Source organism: Vanessa tameamea, chromosome 9 (genome assembly GCF_037043105.1).
Source record: "Vanessa tameamea isolate UH-Manoa-2023 chromosome 9, ilVanTame1 primary haplotype, whole genome shotgun sequence".
NCBI lineage: Eukaryota > Metazoa > Arthropoda > Insecta > Lepidoptera > Nymphalidae > Vanessa > Vanessa tameamea.
This window is the reverse complement of record NC_087317.1, coordinates 1,697,366-1,722,257: the sequence shown is the minus strand read 5'-3', so window position 1 is coordinate 1,722,257 and position 24,892 is coordinate 1,697,366.

Genomic DNA, 24,892 nt, shown 5'->3' with positions numbered 1-24,892 from the left:
TTCAAATAATATTAATAATTCTACAAGTAAATTTTACAAGGACTGACTGAAAAGTTATCGTGAAATAAATACTAACAATAAATAAACAGCTATACAGCTATTGTTTTAAGTTCTTAACAGAAATTAACAATTGCGGCATTTATTAACAAATAAAACAATCTATTAAATTTCATTTATATTTATGCTTGATAAATAAACACAAATAAATTAACTATCCGTTAAGCTTACCTTAAATTAGATAATAAAAAAGCCTTATACATTATATATTATGAAAGCATCATAACTTTTAAAAGCCGTCATAAATGTAATATTTACAAAGGAAAACACTTCCTACTAACGCCTCGACCCACCGGAACTTGGAAACGTTAGCGTTTTTTTGACCACAAATGTTCTGTTTATTTTGACTAACACAAGACACAAATATATAGTCATGTGTATAACAAATACTAGATATAGTGTCTAGTAATTGCTGTTAGTTGTCGAGACAAGTGAATATTTACGTCTTAAAGAGTCAATCGATAATGTCATTAATCAAATCGATTAAAGGTGTTTTTTTTTATATAAATAATAGTAGCAATTACTACTATTAGGACCATGTTGTGAGAAAGGTTTTGAGAATGGATGTGGATGGATATAGAGGTAGGGGACGACCAAAGAAACGATGGATGGATTGTGTGAAAGACGATATGGTTAGAAAGAATGTTACTTGTGAGATGACGTCCGACAGAGAAGTATGGAAGAAGAAGACATGCTGCGGCGACCGCAAGTAAAATTGAGATAAGGGTAGGAGGATGATGATGAGTAGCTATGCCCCAAATTAATTAAGGAATTACTAATATTCCTTTCCTCTCATTATAAGCTTAACACTTCTTTTAAGAGTGGGGACGACAAGGGGTCAGGATATATCCTGTGACTAAATATCTATCTAATTAATCTTTTGTAATACGTGCATATAAAAATTATAACATACATTGTAAAGTATTTTATATATTTAACTCAAAAGATAGTGTCTTCGAAAATATTTCACGTAATATATTAAAACCTTAACTGTTTTACTTGCTTTATATACCTACTTTCTGTTTTCATTTTTATTTTAAGTTGTCATTTTTTTGCATTAATTTTAAGTGGATACTTGATTGATGTACATATGTTAATATATATAAATAATTATTGAATAGTAGGTAGACAAAATGTCACACACGAATAATATTCAGAGTACGAAATTTTCTACGATTAGAGTTATGTTTTAAAAAATATATTTTATTAAATAACTAGCGACGCGCCCCGGCTTCGCACGGGTGCAGTGCTGTAACTAAATATACTACAGAATGTCTTACAACATTCACAGTTTTTCAGTTATTAGACAATACAAACCGCTATGTCCTTGCGTTTTAAATCTGTAATATCTTCGAAAATATTAATTTAAATAACATGCTGTACAATGCACAATGTATTTAAGGTTACTTAATCAGATAAGGATTAACGCCGTATTGCTTAAAATCGCTTCGAAAATAAGTTATTATTTCTCGTAAAAAGTAAACGATAAAAAATAGTTATTGTAGGTTATCCCTAAGAGATAGATATATATCATCATGGACTTTTTTGAAGACCTTTTTAAGGTATGCAATATTGTAGTACATTATTTTGATCTATCTCGTAGGGTTGAGCCAGCATTTGCAATGTAAGCGCAAAAAATTTGCATATTTACGACATCAGTTTAGTAACCTCTAAAATTATCAGTATTTCTCTACTATATTGTGCATGTATTATACATATAAACCTTCCTCTTTGTAATTTTAAAGATCTAAGCATACATAGGGACAGACAACGGTAAGCGACTTTGTTTTATTGTATGTAATGATGATGATGTAACATAAAAAATATTATCATACAACCAGTATCGAACCAAGCTATTTATTCAGACTCTTGTCACCGTGTACTATTCCAAACTTGTGTTATATCACAATGACTCGCCTAACTTTATTTTATCTCCTATAAAAATTACGTAATATAGCCTACGCCCGTCCTGAAACTATAACCTACCTACATATAACAAGGTGAAAGTTTGATCTACAAGATTTGTAGGTTTCGTGAGCCCATAATTAAATTATTTTTATTGTAACTTATTATTAATTAAATACTATTTATTACTAAATTAATTATCAATTGATCTCCTTATAATGTATCTTCACAAGGTTGTTATATATCATAATAATACTATTATTTTTTTCTAAGCATAATGTTTAGCATAGAAAATAACAATTAGGTATGTATATATTTGTTAGTGTTTAATGGGAATGGGAATCTATAGGACTTGTCGCAACAAGTTTTACTTGGTGGTAGGGCTTTGTGCAAGCCCGTCTGGGTAGGTTCATCAGATATTCTACCGCCAAACAGCTGTACTCAGCATTGTTGTGTTCCGGTTTGAAGGGTGAGTGAGCCAGTGTAACTACAGGCACAAGGGACGTAACATCTTAGTTACCAAGGTTGGTGGCGCATTGGTGATGTAAGGAATGGTTATTATATTTCTTACAACGCCATTGTCTATGAGCAGTGGTGACCACCGGTTCATTTGCTCGTCCGCCTACAGATATCATAATATATATTATATAACGTTATTAAAAGCTACAAAGGTTTTGGGTCATCAACATCTAAAAATCTTGATTTACATGTAATCTTTTAATACTTAAATCTTGGCTAAAGACTGGACAGTTTTCCGTCAACATTAGAGAACTCTTAGAAGCTGTATCGAAGTTAATTAATCCGGGACTCGATGTCCCTCGGGCGGTTACAGGTGGTTCTTAATTATCCGTTAATTTACTTTCAGTTTGACTAATTAGAAGAGGGTTAAAACTTGCCGTGAAGTTGAAAACGGTTTCAAACGACTTTGAAATTGTTAATGTGTAGTGATTTGACCATTATTAGAGCCATGGCTCGAGTTGAAGTACTATTTCATGGTCATCAACTTCGATAACTAGTGTCAATTGAATGAATCATTCAACCAGTTACATTAAAGCTAGTCACAACTGACAATCTATGGTATCCTTTACTAATAGGTTACTTTTTGCACCAATAAAGTGGAGTCGATTTTAAGAACTAAGACATTGAGCGTCTTTTATTTTAAATAACACAGTAGACAATGTTGTTTACACATTTAAAGACGTATTACTTTGAACGTTACCCACACCAGTTATTAATTTTAAGTTGATAGTATAACTTTTTCAATAAATAAATAGACTGTGTTATCTCACCATTTAAACTTGAACACAGTGAAATGTGTGTGTGTCATAGTAGTCTAGTAGCTAGTTATAAGGCCGCAGATTCCGAAGTCCATAGTTTAAATACTATAATACTGCCAATAAAAATATTAAGAATATTTCTGTGGTAAAATTCTCATTGACGATCTACGAATTAAAAGTGTGTACACTTCCTTTAGTTCTGCGGCTGAACTTGTTCCGGTCTTATCGGATTTCCCGTTCGATCGGATAAGAGTGAAAAAGTGCGCCCGTGTTTTTGCACACACCTGTACAGTATGACATATTCTGAGTAGGTAACTTAGTTAATAATTAAACTAGTTTGCCCTTTTTTTATGATATCGGTAGGCGAACGAGCAAATGGGCCACCTGATGGTATGGCGTTGTAAGAAATATTAACCATTCCTTACATCACCAATGCGCCAATGACCTTGGGAACTAAGCTGTTACGTCCCTTGTGCCTGTTGTTACACTGGCTTACTCACCCTTCAAACCGGAACACAACAATACCGAGTACTGCTGTTTGGCGGTAGAATATCTGATAAGTGGGTGGTACCTACCCAGACGGGCTTGCGCAAAGCCCTACCATCAAGTAAAATTGGCTTGAGATTGGCTGCTATAGCCGAAATCGGTCAAGACACCATCATAATATCACAGGTCAATAGAAACTACGTTGCACTAAATACAATGTTGATTATTATCACAACAGATATGAATAACCGAAGGATTTCATTATATTATTGTCGTTACAAAAATCAATATAATATATAGCATTAGTATAATATGTTTTGCTACCGATTGAAACACTTCAGAGACGCTCTATTAATACATTTAGTATTGCAACGTTGAAAATTACCTGCAATCGTGTTTCCTTCATCTCCGTATAAATGTTTAACTTCATTATATTCGCTACAGTGTATTATTTAAATAACTAAATTGATCTTATGTATGTTCTATTATTTTTATCGCCTTCACGGGTGCCAGGATAGGGCAAAGAGTAAATTTTTTAGGATTCCGTACCAAAAGGATAAAACACCCAATTACTAAAACTCCGCTGTCCATCCGTCCGTCACCGGGCTGTATCTCATGAACGGTAATAGTTAGATAATTTAAATTTGTACAGATGATGAACTTCCGTTGCCGCATAACAACAAGAACTAAAACAGAATAAAATAAATATTTAAGGGATACAACAGATCATTTTTTTTTGCCGTTGTTATAGATAATTGTACTGAACCTTTCGTGCGCGAATCCGACTCGCACTTGGCCGGTTCTTCTCATAAACAATATCCATTTTTAATTGTTTTTTTTTTTATTAACACGTTATAAAACTCTATTATTAATAAATATTTTACTTAACTTAAAACCAAAAAAAACTTAATTAAATTTTTCCATAAATAAAAATTATTACTAAGCTCGATGAAACTATATTGTAACAATACGGTAATCATTGTAAGAAAGCTTTTACAATTTACCCTTTGTTTAGTTGAACAATTACGAAGCAAAACTCGAGTAATAGAGGGAATTGCCCTTATCATAGCGGCGAAAGTTAAAATCACATTACCGACGCTAACGAGCCGGACGCGCTGCTACCGTGTTAGAAGTGCGGTACCAGCTATAAGCGGAAGCGGATTTTAATACATTCAAACCAAATACTTGGGGATAATTTGATTGATGATGCTAGATAGGCTAGCCCGTCTAGATGGGTAGAGACTAGTACGTACTTGTTATAAATCGCAAAACAGCAATACTTAGTAATAAATTTTGTTCTAGCTTGAGGGATGAGTAAGCCAGTGTAACTAAAATCAAACTCTTACGTATCAACTTTCTTATATCCCTACATAATATCTTAGTTCTAGGAATGGCTAATATTTCTTACAGTTTCAATGTATAAGGATGGTGACCACTTACCATCAGGTGGCCTATTCACCAATCTGTCTAACTATTAAAAATAGAATAACTAAACTCACCGAATCAATCAACCGGAAGACGCCTCGCCTGAGAAAAACAGGCGAAAGAAACTCAGCACTTTTTTTCATTCGAAATGGCTAGGATGCGATGGCCAGGCTTCTTTTATTCCCAAAGTACACTGCTCATCGACAAAGTCATTGTTTTGTTGGTTTAGCGCACAAAATTAAAAATTACTTGTTATGACAAGTTAAGTAAAAGACCATTTTTTATTATTAGCTGTATTTTTACAGGCTTTGAGTCAGAATCATCTCTTAAGTTTTAAACTACTGATGGGAGGGTAAACTGCTTCATTACGTAAGGCCTTATGGCGCCAGTCTGTCTGGCGTCCCGTTCTCTTACTCATATGGCAGTGGTAGTCAGGCAATAATGACACACAAAAAAATCTAATGTATATTCATATTAAAGAATAAAATATTTTCGTTGAAATTAGACACATGCAGGTTTCCTCACGATGTTTTCCTTCACCGCCGGACACGAGATGAATTATAAACACAAATTAAGCACATGAAAATTCAGTGGTGCGTGCCTGGCTTTGAACTCGAAATCATCGGTTAAGATGCACGCGTTCTAACCACTGGGCGATCTCGGCTCTGTTATATAATACATAATATATAGAGTAAATAACTTCGATCCAACCGGGTGTCGCAAAATACCACTTGTTTTTTTATTCGACTTCAGTTTTTGACTTGAACCAATTGAAAGCGAAAATTGTGCGGTCGGGACTAAGAATTGTTATTGGGTGGTAATTCGGGGAAATAGGCGCAAGTGGGCAGAGTTGAAAGACTACGTTTTATAGCTCATGTGTTACGTGTTATAGCTCAGCCTCGTGCACCGGCTTAAAATATTTATCAAGTACAATAATAAAATAAAAACACTGTGTACGTTTTTTTTTAGTGAATTTTTCCGGGCTAATTTAAGGTTTTATTCTGTTTTTTCTTTTCTGAGACGCTTTGTTTTTTCCGAGCTAGTTTATAGCGTTATTGTGCACTTTCACTGTAATAGTTCTTAACTTCTATATTTGCAGTGCGCAGTTCTTCATAAAGTCACTACACGCTATAGTCACTTTTTATTTGTTTACTTCATGAAACAATTACATAAAATTTTATCACCAACATAAAAGTTCCAATATTCCTTCTAAGGCGGTACAATTAAGTGTTCAATTAAGTTCTTAAAATAGCCAACATAGCTCGTCCCTACTTTGTACGGGTCAAATTCAAACAAAGTTACCGCTCACATTTCACGACCTTAAAGTTGAAATGTCCAATAATCCATTCTTATCAGATATTTACTTTATAAAATTCAGCTTTTTGCTTTTGAGTAGCATTGGCTATATATTGACAGCCAATCCGGATAAATGATTATAATATATGGATTCAATATGCATTTCAAAGCCTTTAGATGGCTCAAATGACACTACGGAACCACATTTGATAAACTAATTATATATTTGAGAATAATAAATCATTTTCACGCAGCATTGCATTCTGTCTCATGTAGATACTGTGCGTCATCCGTTGACATCAATAATGTCATCTCATGACATACAATATTTCACATGTATATTGACAATTTATAATGTATTAACATATTTATCTAGGAGCATAACAACAAACATATAAATTACAGAAATCAAACATCAAGTTGTTAGTTATTGATAATTATAGAAAATACAATAAATATATAAGTAAGTATAATAATAAATAGAGTTTCATATTTCATATATTTAGTACATAAAATAAACGTATATACTTTTTTTATGATATCGGTAGGCGGACGAGCAAATGGGCTACCTGATGCTAAGTGATCACCACCGCCCATAGACAATGGCGTTGTAAGAAATATTAACCATTCCTTACATCGCCAATGCACTACCAACCTTGGTAACTAAGATGTTACGTCCCTTGTGCCTGTAGTTACACTGGCTCACTCACCCTTCAAACCGGAACACAACAATACTGAGTACTGCTGTTTGGCGGTAGAATATCTGATGATTGGGTGGTACCTACCTAGACGGGCTTGCACAAAGCCCTACCACCAAGTAAATATATATGTATACACTTTTTTACCCTTAATAGTCTAGCGTTTGACCATTGCCTTGCCTGATGTTAAGCATCGTCACGGTCTACGATAAAGCACGCTTGCTAATAACATACATCAACAAAATATATAGTGTACGCTCCACGTACTGATAAAGGAGTGGAGAACGCTGGTGGAGGAAGGCAAGACAACATGGGAAACCGAGAGATGTCAGCTTAGCATCAGAAAGTGGTGTACGACATTATAATAATAAAAATAAAGCTTTATTTCCCTTATTAGTTATATATAACATCATCATTTATATGTTAGTATTTTAGTATGTTGTTTTTTTTAAAATATGTCAGTATATTTATTTATTTATTCTATTTTTATCTTTTTTTTTTTCTCTAATGTATATTTTCTATTCTACGTAAGGACCGCCTTTTGCGGTAAAAGCCTCCTCCAAACGTTGCCAGCTGTGTCTGTCTCTCGCCACTCTCGTCCAAAGCATCGATGTACGACGTTAGCTACAATTATTTTACTAACCGTGTATCCGATGGGATGCCCCATCGGTGAACACTATAACGTTGGTCTTTAAATTAACAGCAGAAGCCATTATTTCATTGATTATCACAGTACCCATTTTCTATTTTTCCTTCCACACAATCATTTATCGCTAATTTCAACCACCTGGGTAATTAATTTTCAGAAACGTTTTAACTGCTTCTCTTTACTCCGTATTCAAGTAGGCTCATAAAAGCACCTTTGAGACGACATGTAACGGTTGAATTACATGCTAATCTACCACCGGTTCGGAAAGTAGATTCTATCGAGAAGAACCGTCGAGAAACTCAGTAGTTACTCTTTTCCACTATTTTAATTACAGATGTCAGTAAAATAGAATTAAAATTTATATGTACTGCCTAGAAATCAATAAAGTCCCCGCTATCTTTAATATGATCTTGTATTGAATAATATGCCTTATTTATCAATGTTTTTAACGTAATCTTTAAATTTTATTACAAGCATTATTTTATAAGTTAAAAATAATTATGGAATCTTAGAATAAAAACGAATGCAATAGACATAAGTTTAAACACTGATTTCCATTATTCTTACTCTTAAAAATGTCCTACTGTCATAATAACTTACAGTTTTACCATTAGGGAAGAATTTTCAGAACGATTAAATTTGTCTTTAACTCATTAACATAAACCAAAATACCGAGTTAATGAAAAAAACGTAGAGTCAGAAATTTTCAGTTTGTGATGCTGCTAGGCTATAAAATGAAGGCACATTTAATATAACAATTATAAATTATATGTATGGACAGCACTTCTGTGGATATCAATAATTAATATATTTAAAAAAAATACCGATTTTCATATTTCTAAAATCGGAAATAACAAATTTCCATACAAACTCTCATCCCCCATACAACTAACCTGGGAGATGAATTTTGACAAAATCCCCTCGTATAACTCACCTACACTTTTAAAGATATTTCTGTATTATCTATAATTTCATCCCGTAAGACCCCCACCCGTAAGACCACCGGCTACTGTGCGTTGTATGTCAATCCATCATTTTCAAGTTTTATTGATTCGATTTAAAAACACAGGCAACCAAAATATCGTATCATCTTAAGTCGAATTTCAACATTTTATAATTGGTTCGAGTGTCAAGCGTCAAATTTGTTTGTCACTTTGCTGTCGATACGTCAAAGTTGACCTTACCCTCGTCTTTTGACGTTGCCAATGGTGTCCGAACGCCAAGAAGCTGAAATCTAATAATACAAAAGTCACAATATTAAAAATATCGAAAATAATATTTGAACGGAAATACATACACACTTCATGCACTCTAGGAACATACATATATATATTATATTTAAACTCAACATTACATATACAAGAGACAAATTTTAATCGTTCGAATAGTTCGCTAATATATAATATGCTTACGTAAATTACATGCATTTAATTTGTTGCCAATATAAAATTTGAAAAAACGAAAATACCATTCAATATCAAATTCAAAAATTACTTTTACGACACATTAAACTTGCCCCAAGTATGTACCTTAGCAGTACATGTACCTAGGGGAAAGAATGCCTTTGTCTAGCTGTGCAATATTATAAAGTTTTTTATTTTACACCTTGTAACCTTGTGGTAGGGCTTTGTCCAAACCCTTCTGGATAGGTACCAGCCACTCATCAGAAATTCTACCGCCAAACAGCAGTACTCATTATTGTTGTGTTCCGATTTGAAGGGTGAGTGAACCAGTGTAACTACAGGCACAAGAGACATAACATCTTAGTTCCCAAGGTTGGTAGCTCATTGGCGATGTAAGGAATGGATAATATTTCTTACAGCGCCATTGTCAATGGGTGGTGGTGACCACTTAGCATCAGGTGGCCCATTTGCTCGTCCGCCAACCGATATCATAAAAAATAAACCGAATTGATAATACTGAGGCATTCGTTAAAAGTTGTCTCATTATTCTAAATTTAAATAATTATTTAAGCGCAAAAGATACGAGTCGAGTCGAAAGTATTTTACAAAGATTTTAGCTTCATACCACGTTTAGGATTTACTCGTGTAAATCACTAACAACGTGATTCCTAAATAACAAACTCCGTTTCAAATTTAAACTGTAACTTTATTGAGTTTTTTAAATGTTTAATAAGAATGTACAGAAATGTATCAAACCGGTATATATATGTAATTGCTGTCAGGGAACTAGGCAATTTTGTGTACAACAATGTACGTGTTTCCGCAGATGCAGTTGAGTATAATTTTCCTCATTCACACAACCTGATGCAATGGTGATCCAAAACGACCGGTAATAGTTCAAACGCAAGACTAACTATACTTGCTTTCAGAGGCAGTATAAACCTCCGTAGTCGAGTAGTGTGTACACCGGTTTTCATGGGTACGCCACTCCGAATTCCCGGGTTCGATTCCCGGCCGAGTCGATGTAGAAAAAGTTCATAAGTTTTCTATGTTGTCTTGGGTCTGGGCGTTTGTGGTACCGTCGTTACTTCTGATTTTTAAAACACAAGTATTTTAGCTACTTACATTGGGGTCAGAGTCACGTATGTGATGTTGTCCAATAAATGTTGATAAAAATCAACCTTTCATTCAATCAATTCATTTAATACTCCTGACCTGAGATTTAAACGCATGAGCTCAGCTTCTGCAACCGAATAAGCTAGCCAACGAGGCAGTTTATTTGGATATCAGTGTAATATGTGGCTCAATTATTATTGTGAGGTGAAGCGAGTGCCTCTGATTATGTTGCTAATATATGAGCACAAATACGTAGAACGATGATACTTAGTGATATGAATAATTACTATGGCTGATACTAGTTCACCCTGGATAATTACACTGAAAAAAATTAAGATATTTTTATTTGAGATTATTTTTTGCAGTACCGGCTTATTGGGGAAATTTATTTATAATAAAAATGATATATAATTTATACCCTATAGCACTCAGGAATAATGTAGATAAGTTTCGATTTTTTTTTTTATTTGGATCATTACTTCCGGAATTTCGCTCCTATATAAAAGTAAAGTAAAGTAACAGCCTGTAAATGTCCCACTGCTGGGCTAAGGCCTCCTCTCCTTTTTGAGGAGAAGGTTTGCAGCATATTCCATCACGCTGCTCCAATGCGGGTTGGTGGATACACATGTGGCAGAATTTCGTTGAAATTAGACACATGCAGGTTTCCTCACGATGTTTTCCTTCACCGCCGAGCACAAGATGAATAAACACAAATTAACCACATGAAAATTCAGTGGTGCTTGCCTGGGTTTGAACTCGCAATCATCGGTTAAGATGCACGCGTTCTAACCACTGGGCCATCTCGGCTCCGTTGGCTCCTATATACAAACAAACAAATTCACATGTTTTATTAATATGACTTAAGACTTCAGGTTTAACGAAATGTATATATGTCGCAAAATAAATCATCACTTAAACCAAAGTCCATAAGGAAAATTCTGATCCAGGTTCGGCCTTTTATTTTCCGACAAATAAATAATGGAGGAAGTTTTTTATTGGCTCTAGGCTAGAGAAACAAGTCTACTACTCACTTGCATCATCTGTCTATATTAATGAGGAATGTATTGTATCACTGTATTGTGAGGGTGAATGAGCTAATGTATCCGTAATTATACGAACAAAGATCACAACTTCGATCGTATTGTTGACAGTGTGATGACTTTTGATCAGATTTTTCAAGTTGACTTTACGTTTCTCGTTTCAATAAAGTATATCTCTAGTAGCTACGTCATTTAATACTCCATAATTGGTTAATAAAACTTCACCGATTTCGAGACGATCTTATGTCCCTTGTGTCTCTATTTACACTGGCTCTCTGACCTTTCAAATGAAAACACAGCATTACAAAGTAAAGTTACTTGACACTTAATTACTACGCACGAAGCCCTACTTTATGCTCAACCTTTAACAGAAATGACTTGGTAATAATACTAAATATATGTCTCAGGATCGGTTTGTAAATTCCTCAAATATCGATCATGACTTAAATTGTTAGCAACTATTACGTGAATAAGGGAAAATTAATTTTCAAAAATAGTCAAAATACTTAATGTGTGTTTTGTCAAATGTCAAATTACTTTTTTGTCCCATTTGCTGTCGAAACGCTTGGCCCTTGGAGTAATGGTGCAAAAAGCTTCATCAAAAGTATAACACCTCGCCTTATTGCCTCCACTGGTGACAGGAGGGCTGGTTCGTTTTTAGCCCAGAGGATCGGAATTGCTATTCATCGGGGAAATGCTGCTAGCATTCTTGCCACCATTCCACGTGGTCAAGATTTACACAGTAACTATTTTTAATTCATATTTGTGTATAAACGAGTATTTAAGCACTTAATGTTAGCAATTCTTATAATAAATAGGTAAAAAAAAAGTCAATCATTTGAGGTAATTCTACCAGTTAAACATTTATACATACAAAATATATATAACATGGTCATTTTTATTAATCTATATATTTATGAGCAGTATAGTGTACTACTCATAAATATATAGAGACTCCAACAACCATGTCCCCCTTTCGGTGTTCCCAGAGACAGATAGATGCCGTCCAGAAATCCTTTGCTAACGCTCCATCGCTCGAGTACTGTCATTTTCGATATACTTTGACAAAGTCCCATCGCATTCTGATAGCGCACGGATTATACTCGCCGGAATTGGAATGTCCCATTATGAAGATGAGCTATCCAACTGGGCCAATGAAAAACGAATCCGTACTCATATCCAAATATATAGCTAGATATATTGACCTGATACAAATAGTCTATTACAATAATTTTACTAGAACAAAGGCTTTCAAAACCATCTTAATTGGCGATCGCTTGCAACATTTCCAATATATTACAATAGAGATAAGAGCTACTATACCCGTGACTTTACTTGCGTTGTACAAAACTAAACGATTCTCGTTTGCATTTCGATTGTGTGTAACATGAAAAAAATATTACAATAATAAATAACTTTGTTCAAAATCGAATAGCTCTGAAAAACATTATTTGTTACCGATTCACATTTCTAGATCATGTATACTAAAAACATTGTTTTAAATACACGATGACTACCGCTGACCATAGTCTCTATAGATAACACTAAGAAATATTAAACATCCTTTACAACGTCAATGCGCCATCGACTTCGGGAACTGTGATTTAATATCCCTTGAGTCTGTTGTTACACTGGCTTACTATGGTGGATACACATGTGGCAGAATTTCGTTGAAATTCACACATGCAGATTTTATCACGATGTTTTCCTTCACCGCCCAGCACGAGATGAATTATAAATACAAATTAAGAAATGAAAATTCAGTGGTGCTTGCCTGAGTTGGAACGCGCAATCATCGGTTAAAATGCGCGCGTTCTAACCACTGGGCCATCTCGACTCAAAGTCCTGCATCAATTACATTAATATATTACAAATAATGAAAAACAAAGAGACAATGACGAAAACAATGTTTTCGGTTCAATTAATGTTTTAGCAAAATGTTATTGAATTATAAAATTACATCACTTTTAATATTCTGTGAATATTTTAACTACATTTAATAACATTTCATATACACATCAAATTTTACATAAATTACATTCGTTCGTTCCATTATTAGTTGTACGTTTTGACAAGCCATCGCGTCTACTGCGGCTGCGGCGAGCGCTACGTGACAAAGAACCACAAAGAAAGCCGTTACAAAGCCTCTCTTGACGTACAGGCTGAGGGTTTTGGTCATTCATTCGTGACTGGTTCATCGTAAGGCAACAATGCATTCAAAAATATAACATATTTTCAATATTGTATTTTATATCAAAAATAATATATTTTTGATTTGAACGAATTAATAAAACATGTTTATTAAATCTGTCTCTCGGTTCTATCGGATAACTTGAGGTCTACTGTCAAGGTTTCGAGTTCGAATTCCACTTCTGGCGAAAAATTGAAGCATTCATGTCAAGTTTATTTAATAATATTTTTTGTGACTCATAGTGTTACCACATAACCGTGCCTAGAATAGCACATGAAATAGCTATTAAAATAATACGTTGCGTGGTAATAAAAAAGATACAGACACGGTGAAGTAAAAATACCAATACAAGTGAACGATACGTAGGACGAACGGAGAACACGTTTGTGGAGACATAAATATAACGATAAAAGTAAATATTAAATAGAATAATAAACTAGATATTATAAAATGTTTAATTGCGTCTTATCGTCCTGTTTAACTATGACTGTAAAGTTATAAAAATGTTAATAATGAAAGAATATCTCTTACATCATAATACCTCTCAGCAAACGATCTTTTAATAACGCCGCCTGTTGCGGACTTATTTATGTCAGAAAGACATTATAATCATATTATTTTAGTTTTTTTTTTATGTAATAGGTAGGAAGTGGTCACCGCCACGCATAGACGTTGGCGCTGTAAGAAAGAATAAAAAAAATCCTTACATCACACCAAAGCGCCACCTACCTTGGGAACTAAGACGCTGAAGATGTCCCTTGTGCTTGTAAACTGGCTCACTCACTCTTCAAACCGAAACACAACGATACTAAGTATTGCTGTTTGGCGGTAGAATATCTGATGTGTGGGTGGTACCTACCCAGACGGGGTTGCACAAAGTCCTACTATCAAGTGTTTAAAATTATCTTAAAATATCTTGCTGAAAATCACCCAATATAAAAATCACTACAACACTAAAACGATACAGTAAAAAATATATAATATTATTCCGGAACACAAACCACTATCAAAGCAGCGTTTACAGTTTCCAATCCTTTCATAATCAATAGTTATTACCGAAGCAAACTTTACCCTGACCAATTAACATTAGATGTTGTTATGGCAACAAAACCACAAGTAAGGAACCCATATTAGTTTCAATTATGACATATATGTATGTAAGATTTAGATTACACGTGTCTATTGTAATGTACGGAACCCTGTAATTTTAAATTTATCTCCGTTTGTAGGCAATCAGAGTAATGAAGACAATTATGAAACACATTCGAGTCTGTAACGCAAATTATTAGCGAATGAGAAAATGCGATTGTCGGCTTCAGTTATAGTGAATACTGCGGTATTGTGGTGTTTTGGGTTCGACGATTAAGCTTAAGGGTTCATTAGATGTAACAATTTCCGTAAGACTAATTAGTGCTCACCAATACTCGTGATCTATTTCTCTGTGAGTTCTCTCTGTTCATTTAAGTGTTTATTTTTAATTAATTTTATATAAAAAATAAAATAAACGATAACTTTGTTTCTGTTAATTTGTGATATCATTGTCATTATTTTCATTTTTACATTTTATAATCTTCACCAGTATTATTCAAAGATATCTGTACGTATACTTCCATAATAATATATGTATATTTTATTTTTAAAAAAATATCTCGAGTTCCCTCAATTTTACCCACGAAAAAAGACACTCACTTTGTTTATTAATAAGTGTAATAAAACTCGAGACTCACCGTGGAACACGATGCGCAATATCAGAAAGTGTGATGGAACATTAACTACTATATTTATGACATTTGAAGCACACAAGTATCAAAATAGCGTGTTATCATAAGTCAGTTGTTATCTTTTCATGAATGAGATATAAATTAAATACTTACATAATAGCAAAGCACTCCATAAGGACTATTGTAGTAACTATAATAAGATATTATAACCTTCACACCATGAAATCTTATACTTACTCGTACGTTCTCTAGTTTTATTATTTTATACACAATGCTCCAGTGATATTCTCATTTGTCATCCCTTATAAATCCCTTAGGACTCAGTTCAGCAGAATATTCGCTTGAGAAGGATAGCCAACAAACATGCAAGTTCCTTTACGACGCTTACCTTTACCTTCAAGCACGAAATGAATTATAAACAAAAATTAAATATGAAAATTCAGTAGTGCTTACCTGCATTTGAGCTTGCAGGCTACTAACCTTTGTGTCATTCTATATGTACATTGCAAATCCTTCTTGAAATACTATTTTATATGCCATCACGTGAACACCTTAGATTACTATTAACAGTGCTCGTGTATTGTGTAATAATATTTATTCGAATAATATGTAATACTAGAAACTTCGAAAAGTAAACGTCAAATATACGAGTCGTAGTCAAATGTAAGCGTATTTCGAAATTTCGATACTAATATCATAGCTTATGTAAACACTAAGGTACATTCGTGTAGAAGTTTGACTTATAGTCGAACTCTTGTCAATATTGGCATCTTAAATTAAAAATAGAACATATCATAAATAGTAAGATTAAGAAATAAGACAAGTGTGAACCGTGTGCAACATTTTTTATTAATTTAGAGTTTGTCTGTTAAATTACAAGCACCAACGACATAACATCTTAGTTCCCCGTTAACGCGATGTTACGAATAATAAATATTGCTTACAGGCCCTATGAGCGGCGGAGCGCGTTTATCACTAACCCATTAAACAAAAACTGGTAGCGAATTTCATTATTTAATGGCATACTTCATTATTTAAAATGGCATACAAAATTGTGAGCATCAACTAGCTTCAATATAATAGACCAAAACGATCACTTAAAGAGAAAATTATTCAGAGAAAGCATTTTATTAGACCAATTTATACTTTATTTACTGGCATCATTGAGAGGTACATTAAAATAATGTCGCATTCGTAAAAACGGTCCTAAATAGGTAAACGTACGTTTAATAAATAATACATTCAAATGGGCAATATCAAAAGACATTACTTCTTAAAACAAATTTACTTTAAACCGGTACGCGTTGTATATTATAAATATTATTTTCAGGTTTGGAAAGCAATCGTACTTTTTTTTTTAAATCAAGCCTGTTATGTATGTGGATTATAACAATTTAAGAATACATTATATGTTTATAAAACCTTATTTCTACAATGTATACGTAACGTTTAAAAACACTATTTTTCATTTTCCTTCTCTATATCTACCAGTAAGTAATTTTATTTATTCATTTTATTGACTCCAAGAATGCATCAGCATTTTGTCTAGGCTACCTAGACAAACGATAAGCTGCGAAATTGTGCATAATTTTGACATTTCATATATTGTATTGACTTTGTGGTACAGGGATTTGATTGAACACAAACCCCGCCCCCCTCCCCGCCACATATTTTCGCGCTAAGCAGCATTACGTAGTATTGTTGTGTTCGGCTGTAACTACAGGCACATGCGACATAACATCTTAGTTTCCAAGATTGGTGGCATATGATGCTATGAGAAGTTGTTAATATTTCTTACAGGATCTATATTTGTGGGGAGTGGTCACCATTTACGTGATTAGATTCGGTGACTCTTTTTTCCAGACCGCTTACTTATAGGAATGTACTCTAACGCAATTCCTCTCTGTAAGTCAATAAACGAGGATTTCGAAAAAAGAACCTAACCTAACCTAACCAGCTCTTCGTATTACATGATTAACAATAAGAACACGGGACTCTTCTGCTAAATAAACTCCTTGCTAATTTAAATTAAACCCACACACTTAAATAAACCAAACCATTAAGCTAACCGGATAACCAAAATAACAAGGATTTTTTATATGACAATAAACATGATACCGTACAGCACAATGATCAAAACGACCACAACGAATCGATTAGTTTAATATCGGAATTATTCGATTTTCACCGAGTTATGAATCGATGTTCATTCAATATACGTCCTGAAATGTCATGTGAGCGGGTGTTGCGGTTAAGACGGCAATGCATATTGGTCACAACACGTTAGATGAACGCACGGCGACTGTGTCAAATTGTATCCATTATATTAACACGTTTGCTGAACAGACAATTTATGGAGATTAAAGATAAGAAAATATGATAATTTACTTGGCTTTGTGCAAGTCTGGGTGGGTACCACTCACTCATCAGATATAAACAATAAATAAATAAATAATGGACAACATCACATACATTACTCTGATCCCAATGTAAGTAGCTAAAGCACTTGTGTTAGGCAGCAGCAGCAGTACTCAGTATTATTGTTCCGATTTGATGGGAGAGTGAGCCAGTGCAACTACAGGCACAAAGGACATAACATCTTAGTTCCCAAGGTTGATGGCGCAGTGGCGATGTAAGGAATGATTAATATTTCTTACACCAAAATAGTCTGTGGGTGATGGACCATCAGATGACCAATTGCTCGCCCGCCAACCAATAACAATAAAAAATGCTTCTATATATTTTGGAACGAAGTTGCAGTAGAGTGAACTGGAAAATATCGTCATGTAAAGAAGAAGCGTCGTGCCCCTTCCAGGCAATATTTCCGTCTCTTTCTCTCGGTCTCTTTCTATTACATATGGTTTTATACAACATTGCTTAAATTTATTATTTGTTTTTATTTCAGTTATTTCTTGTCATTTAAATATTCTCAATTATTTTATTCGTTATTTAATATACAATATAATATAGCCGACGCAACTTCGATCCATGGGGGTGTCCCACGACACGCTTTCGTTTTTATGAATTCCACCCATCGTAATTACATTCTGCCGCCAAGCAGTGAATACTTTGTACAGTTTTATTCCGGTTTGAAGGGTGAGCCAGTACTACAGTCACAAGGGACACATGATCTTAGTTCCCAAGGCCTGTTGAGCATTAGCAATATAAGGAATGGTTAAACTTCCATACAGAACCAATGTCTATAGGTTGATTATTTTTTTATATTTAAGGTGATTTTTTTTTTATAATTTTTATCTTTAAACAAATTTTTAGTAGCTAATGGTTTCAGTAACACACGTTTACGTAACACAGGAGTCAGAGGCTCTACTCGGTAAAAATGTGTGTGTGTTGAGTAACTTTAATTTTGTGTCCCTATTTGTTTTTCTTGGGTAAGAAGATGATCAGTTGTTCTTTAGTAGGTTATCCATAGACTCTGGCTCTGCAAGAATTTAAACCACTCGTTACACTATCAATACACCACCAATCATATACTGGGTAACTCCTGTAATAAGTTACGTTACGCTTATTGATTTTTGGTGCTAGAGTAAATATATTATAGTAAGTAAAGTAAGTAAATATATATGTTTTTACTTTACACAAAATAAAGACATATATATTTCCTCCTAAAAAAATTATTTGACTGAATGGACACTTCAAATAAATACATAAAAATAAATTACTACATAACTATACTGAACCAAACGGAAAAATAAAATCGTCAAAATCGTATCATGAACAAACAAGTATAACTTGTACATAGATAAAAAAATTTGATCGTCCTGTCCGATTTCGGCCACATCAGCCTATCTCAAGGGAGACCCGCCAACTACATACTACAAGGGACATATTACTGCATAAGTGTATGCAAACACAAATGCACTGATCCGCTAAGATAGCAAATCTTACACGACCAATAGGAGTTCAGACGCAGGAACGAGGAGCGCTTTACGCGCTTTCCGAAGCACGGGAGTGTGCACTCCTCGAACTTCCAGACTCCGGGCTGTTACTAAGACATTTTCACAACCGAGACTTCGAGATTTGTGGTCTGATATCCCGTTAAATCAAAATATGTATTAAATAGAAATTGAGAACCTTTTCCTTATTTCAAGTCGGTCAAAAATATCGAACATGTTACCTACGTTACCTTAATATATTTTGTACATCAATACCGAAGTATGTTTCCGTGTAACGGTTCTCTCATGGGAAGTCAGTTTGTGAGCAGTTTGAAGGATCAAAGTTACAGAAAAATGGTTCTCGTAGGAGTAACCGAGTCATATTTACGTGTCTTAAGATATGAATAATAACCCATATTCAATATCAAAGTTGGGTAAGAAAAAAATCTTACGTTAAAATCTTTGTATTATTTGTAAGAAAGAAAGTAGGAACAACTGTAAGCCATTATGAGATCGGTACTGACTGTCAGTAAACACTCATGCAATAATAATTGGTAATAAATTATTTCATCAAAATTACCGTATTCTAATGCTTAAAAGAGGTAAGTCTTATTTCATTTTTCTGATTCAAACAAGAACTAATCGATTACTGTGTCCTTATTTTGTAATGAAATTGTTTGGTGGATGGGCGAATAGGCCATTGGTCCCAGGTAAGTGGTCAGCACTGTCAGTGGACACTGGACCTTCAGAAACATTAACCATTCCTTACTTCACCAATACGAAATCAACTCTGGGAACTAAGATTTTATATCCCTTGTGCTTCTTACTACACTGACATACTTTTCGAACTGGAACATATCAATACTAAGAATTGCTACTTGACGGTAGAATACATACTGAGTAGGTAGTACTTATCCCGGCACAAAGCCTTACCACCAATTTTTCATCAATATCAAAATATACTAAAATTAAATTGGCTTTTACTGGTACTGGTATCTTTAAACCGACCACCGGTTCGGAAAATATATTCAATCGTAAAGAACTGCTAATATACTTATATATAATGTAACATAAGTATGGTTTCATACATTTTTTCATTATAATAAATTATTTCATAACAAACACCACTTAATATTAACATCGTCTGTCCCTCTGTTTAAACTTTCATCTGAATAACTACGTTGACAGCTCTTTGCGGCTTGATCAAAATGTCGAGGGGACCAAGATTAAATTATTTCTTATTTGGACCGCTTTTTACGTTCTCAAGCACTTTCGGGTCTTCGTAATTGAATGTGATATTGCCTCAACATTATTTGGAGACTCAAAAACAAACACTAGACGAAATGAGATACTACCAACTACTTTCACATTAAACTCGACGCTGTACGTTGCATATAAACATTTTTTGTTTAATAGCTTGTTATAAATGCACTAGACTAGAATACTGATAACGACATCAAGAGAGTTGTTTACATTTTTTTCTTTTTTTTTAATAAAACCACTTACAGCAGGATGGATACATATCAAGAGCGACCAGTATGTGGGTGTGAATTGATTTTAAGCAAAATAGTTTTTATTGGTCTGTGGGAAATTTTAGAAAACAAAATCATAATGAATCATCAATTTACAACATCATTATGCAAAACTACCTCCGGCTGTTTCATAAATCAATATATATGATACACGTATATGGCAAATGAGCAGGACGCTCACCCGATGGACATCTGCAACACCGGGGACTTGCAGGTGCGTGCTATTAAGAAATGTGTAGGCATTTTTCCTGAAGGTTCCCAAGTTGTATAGGTTCGGAAAAGCGCAGGCGAAAGTTGACGCCGCCGAGCGCGAGGCACAAAATGTCTTAAAAATCGCCTTGCCTCTATTACTCCTGGTCATCATTACCCATGACCAGCTAAAGCACTGTTAAGTACTTACCGATGCACAGGGAGCACTGGCCACCATAACCATCCTTAGATATTTACTCAATAACTGCAATAATTATCTAACGACGACGTAAACAACATACATTCCACGCACGTGGCAGAGCACCTTTATTATAAAAGATTAGACGCAAACTGTATATTAAATGTATATTACAAAGAAAGCAAATAAGAAACTGTATTTTATATATTACATGGATATAATATATCCGTCTATCCAAATTAATGCCAGTGTAACCACCAGGTATGATTTTCGTATAAAAGAGCAATGAGCAATCCAAGGTATTAAAGAAGGAGCCTAGGGTACTACTAACCTATCCATAGCCCTAAGACCTATCATAAAGCCCTTAAGCCCTATCACTAGCCCTAATGCACATTTCTCAAATAATATATGTCATATTTAACTTGTATATTTTCCTGTGATTATACTATAATATTAAAATATAGCTCGCAATTTATTGATATTCAGATTTTTTTTTATTATTAGTTCAAAGAAATGAATATCATTATATGTGCCACGGATACCTTTTAAATTTATGTTTAGATACATAAAGTCAATGGTAATTAGCGTTTAGATTAGGTAGGTATGGTAAAAGGTAAAATAGTTCGTAAGTACGATCATACCTTTCCGGAGCTTCACGGATAATCCGCATCTCTATTAGGATTCACAATGCATATTCATAAGGTCTTATTTAAAATTAATAGCACTAAAATATTTTAATTAATCCCTTTGTTTTTAAGTGTTGCATTTGTAAAATTGATCTCCGCCCAGTTCAACGAAATCTGATCCCTTCAGACATTCCATCAATTCGTGTGGTAAAGTTTTACAAACCTGCGAAGAACTGTCAAAAATAATTTAATAGGATTATTTATTATTAATATTTAATGTACATTATATCATGCGAGAGTCCAGTTAATATGTAGATGGCAAATAAATTCATGGGAAAAACTCGACACTTTTGAGAAAGAAGTCAAAAGTTGTTCAATATTATATCAAAGAGACGACATTATAAAAATATATTGTTATAAGGTAAAAATTGGTAACTTTTTATTACCATTTATTTATTTGGTAAACATTGGGCTCCAACAGAAAGAACAAGTGTGGAAAAAAACATCTAAAAGTTAAGAGGAAAAACCTTGAAAAGATGTTGTAAACTGGATTCTGTATATATGTACATCTATGGATGCCATAATATTCCAATTCCAAGACAATTGGCACACCTATGGTATCGTAAGACTGAACTAAGAATATTATAAGAGTAGCTTCAGAGTTTTTTGCAAAATTCGCAATTCAACAATGTAACATGACGATTCCAAAGTGCTTTTATGAGCTTACTTGAATAAAGAATATTTTATTTTGATTTTGTCTCATCCGTCAACAGAGTACCTGACCCACTCAAACCAATCCTCCAGCGAAAACAATCCTAAAAAAATTGGCATCAAGCAGTTAAAGGCAATAAAATTCAGCGAAATCTTTTATTGCAGTATAAATACTCCAACGACTTGAAATAAAATAAAGAAGCGCTAACAAATTTATGATTATAAATATATATTACAAAGGTATTCATTTATTTTATCGTAAATTTAAACGTAAAACTTCTCAGAATATCTATTTTAATTAAATAACGTGATTACCAAAGCATGGATTCCTTAAAATAATTTTATATTTGTGAATTCGAGCTAATTGAAAATATTAATATTTGTCTCTTTAACTATTATGAATTCAAATATAATTCGAAATTTAAAATTAAATTTTATTCTACCCGGTCGGTTAAAGCTACCGACACGTTTCGGATGTGCCATACTTAAGTTCATTTTAGCCCATTAAAAGATATATGAGCTTCAAATATATGTGAGATCAAGTACTATATTTGTTCGAAAATTACGACTTTTGATTGAAAGCATTAAACAAAATATTACCGCAAGATGAACAAAAAAAGATAGTTAAAATATGACATACGACGACGACAACACGCAGGACCACCGGCTTCACGTGCTCTCCGAGACACGGGAGTGTACACTTCCAACTTCAGACTTCGGGCTCCTACTGAGAATATTTCGACCGAAAAACCTGATACTGATAAACAGGTTATATTTTAATGTTCATTTAATATATTTCACGCATAAACTGATAATGCAATTAATATGATGATATTATTATTACAATCTTATAGACTAAGTGATAATAATATCTGAGAAAATTCTTCGTCCGCAGCCCACGCCGCCAACACTATAATAAAACACATGAATTGAATATGGGAGATTTGTTGGTTTCCAAAATAACTAAAAAAACATACACGGCATATACCTATATATATATATTAAAGATAATTAATTCACAGTAACTATTCCTTTGATAAAAAAAAGGTAACAAATACATAGCTTTAGTTTTACATAAGTGTCATAAAATGTATCCTATAAAAATAGACAAATAATAACCGGTAATTTACTAATATTATTCGTATATAAAACAGCTAAAACTCTGCTATGTATTGGACAAAAAATAAAATTTGAAACAATACATATTAAAATGCGCGAAATAATTTACGACTTTTTTTTAATTGTACGAAACACTTCCTTAATTTTCTCTGACCTGGTTGATGTGGTGTAGAAAAGTTAAGGTCAATCATTGCTATTCACTTTTGATACTAAACAAACTTGTCGCGCTGGAATATATTTTTTACTTCCTACGGGTAATCTCGCTACAGATATTCGTATCTAGTACTAGAGTAACTATGACAGAAAATTAGGTTAATTAAAACGTACACACTGCGCCGAATCCAAAATTATAAAGGTTAAGGTTAAGGACAGACTAATCATCATTACAGCCTGTACTTATTCAGCTGTTGAGCGTTACTTTCATCTCCTGTTGAGAAGCTTTGGAGCGAAGATTAAAGCTTTACGTTTACGCTCTTCTCCTATGTGGTTAATAATCCTTGCGACATTTTCACTCAACGAAATATAAAGCCGAATTATTATTATTTTTTGTTTTAAATGTGAAAATGTGGCTGATGGTGAGTAGTCAATATGAACCACAGACATTATCGCTGTAACCAATTTTAAACATTCCCAACATCGCCAATGCGCCACCGACTTTGAGAACTCAGATGTTATATTGTTTGTGCCTGTAATTACACTGGTTTAGACTACAACAATAGTGAGTATTGCTGTATGACGGACAAGACTCACTTGATCTATCCACTGGATAACCTTCTGCGTATCACCCTCGAAATCACTTATAATATTATTATAAAATTAAAATGTACAATAAAGATAAAGAATTCAAAACATAAGAATTATTCCAAACGGCAAAAGTATATCGTAAAATATAAAAGGTACGCTAATATTTGATGTCGTAACGTTTTACTGGAGTTTTTTATGGGTATATATTCAGAGTAAGTGGACGAATTCGTATTTACAATATTTATGAATATTTCCGGTCATTAAATAAAACAAAATATTGAGAAACTATTTTTCTGTAAAGTATCATGCTCGTACTTAGTGGTAGAGCTTTGTGCTAGTCCGTACGAGGCACCACCCACTTATCATATATTCTACCCCCGAACAGCTATTTTGTTCCGGTTTGAAGGGTGAGTGAGCCAGTGTAACAACAGGCACAAGAGCCATGACATATTAGTTCGGTTGGTAGCGTATTGTTGATGTAAGGAATGCTTAGCATTTGTTGCGGCGTAAATAAATATTTTTCATTTATCAGAGTTTATATATCGTGTACATTTTATAGATGCCATTTAAAATATTTTACATTGGCTTCAGAATACCTAATACATGTTAGGTTTA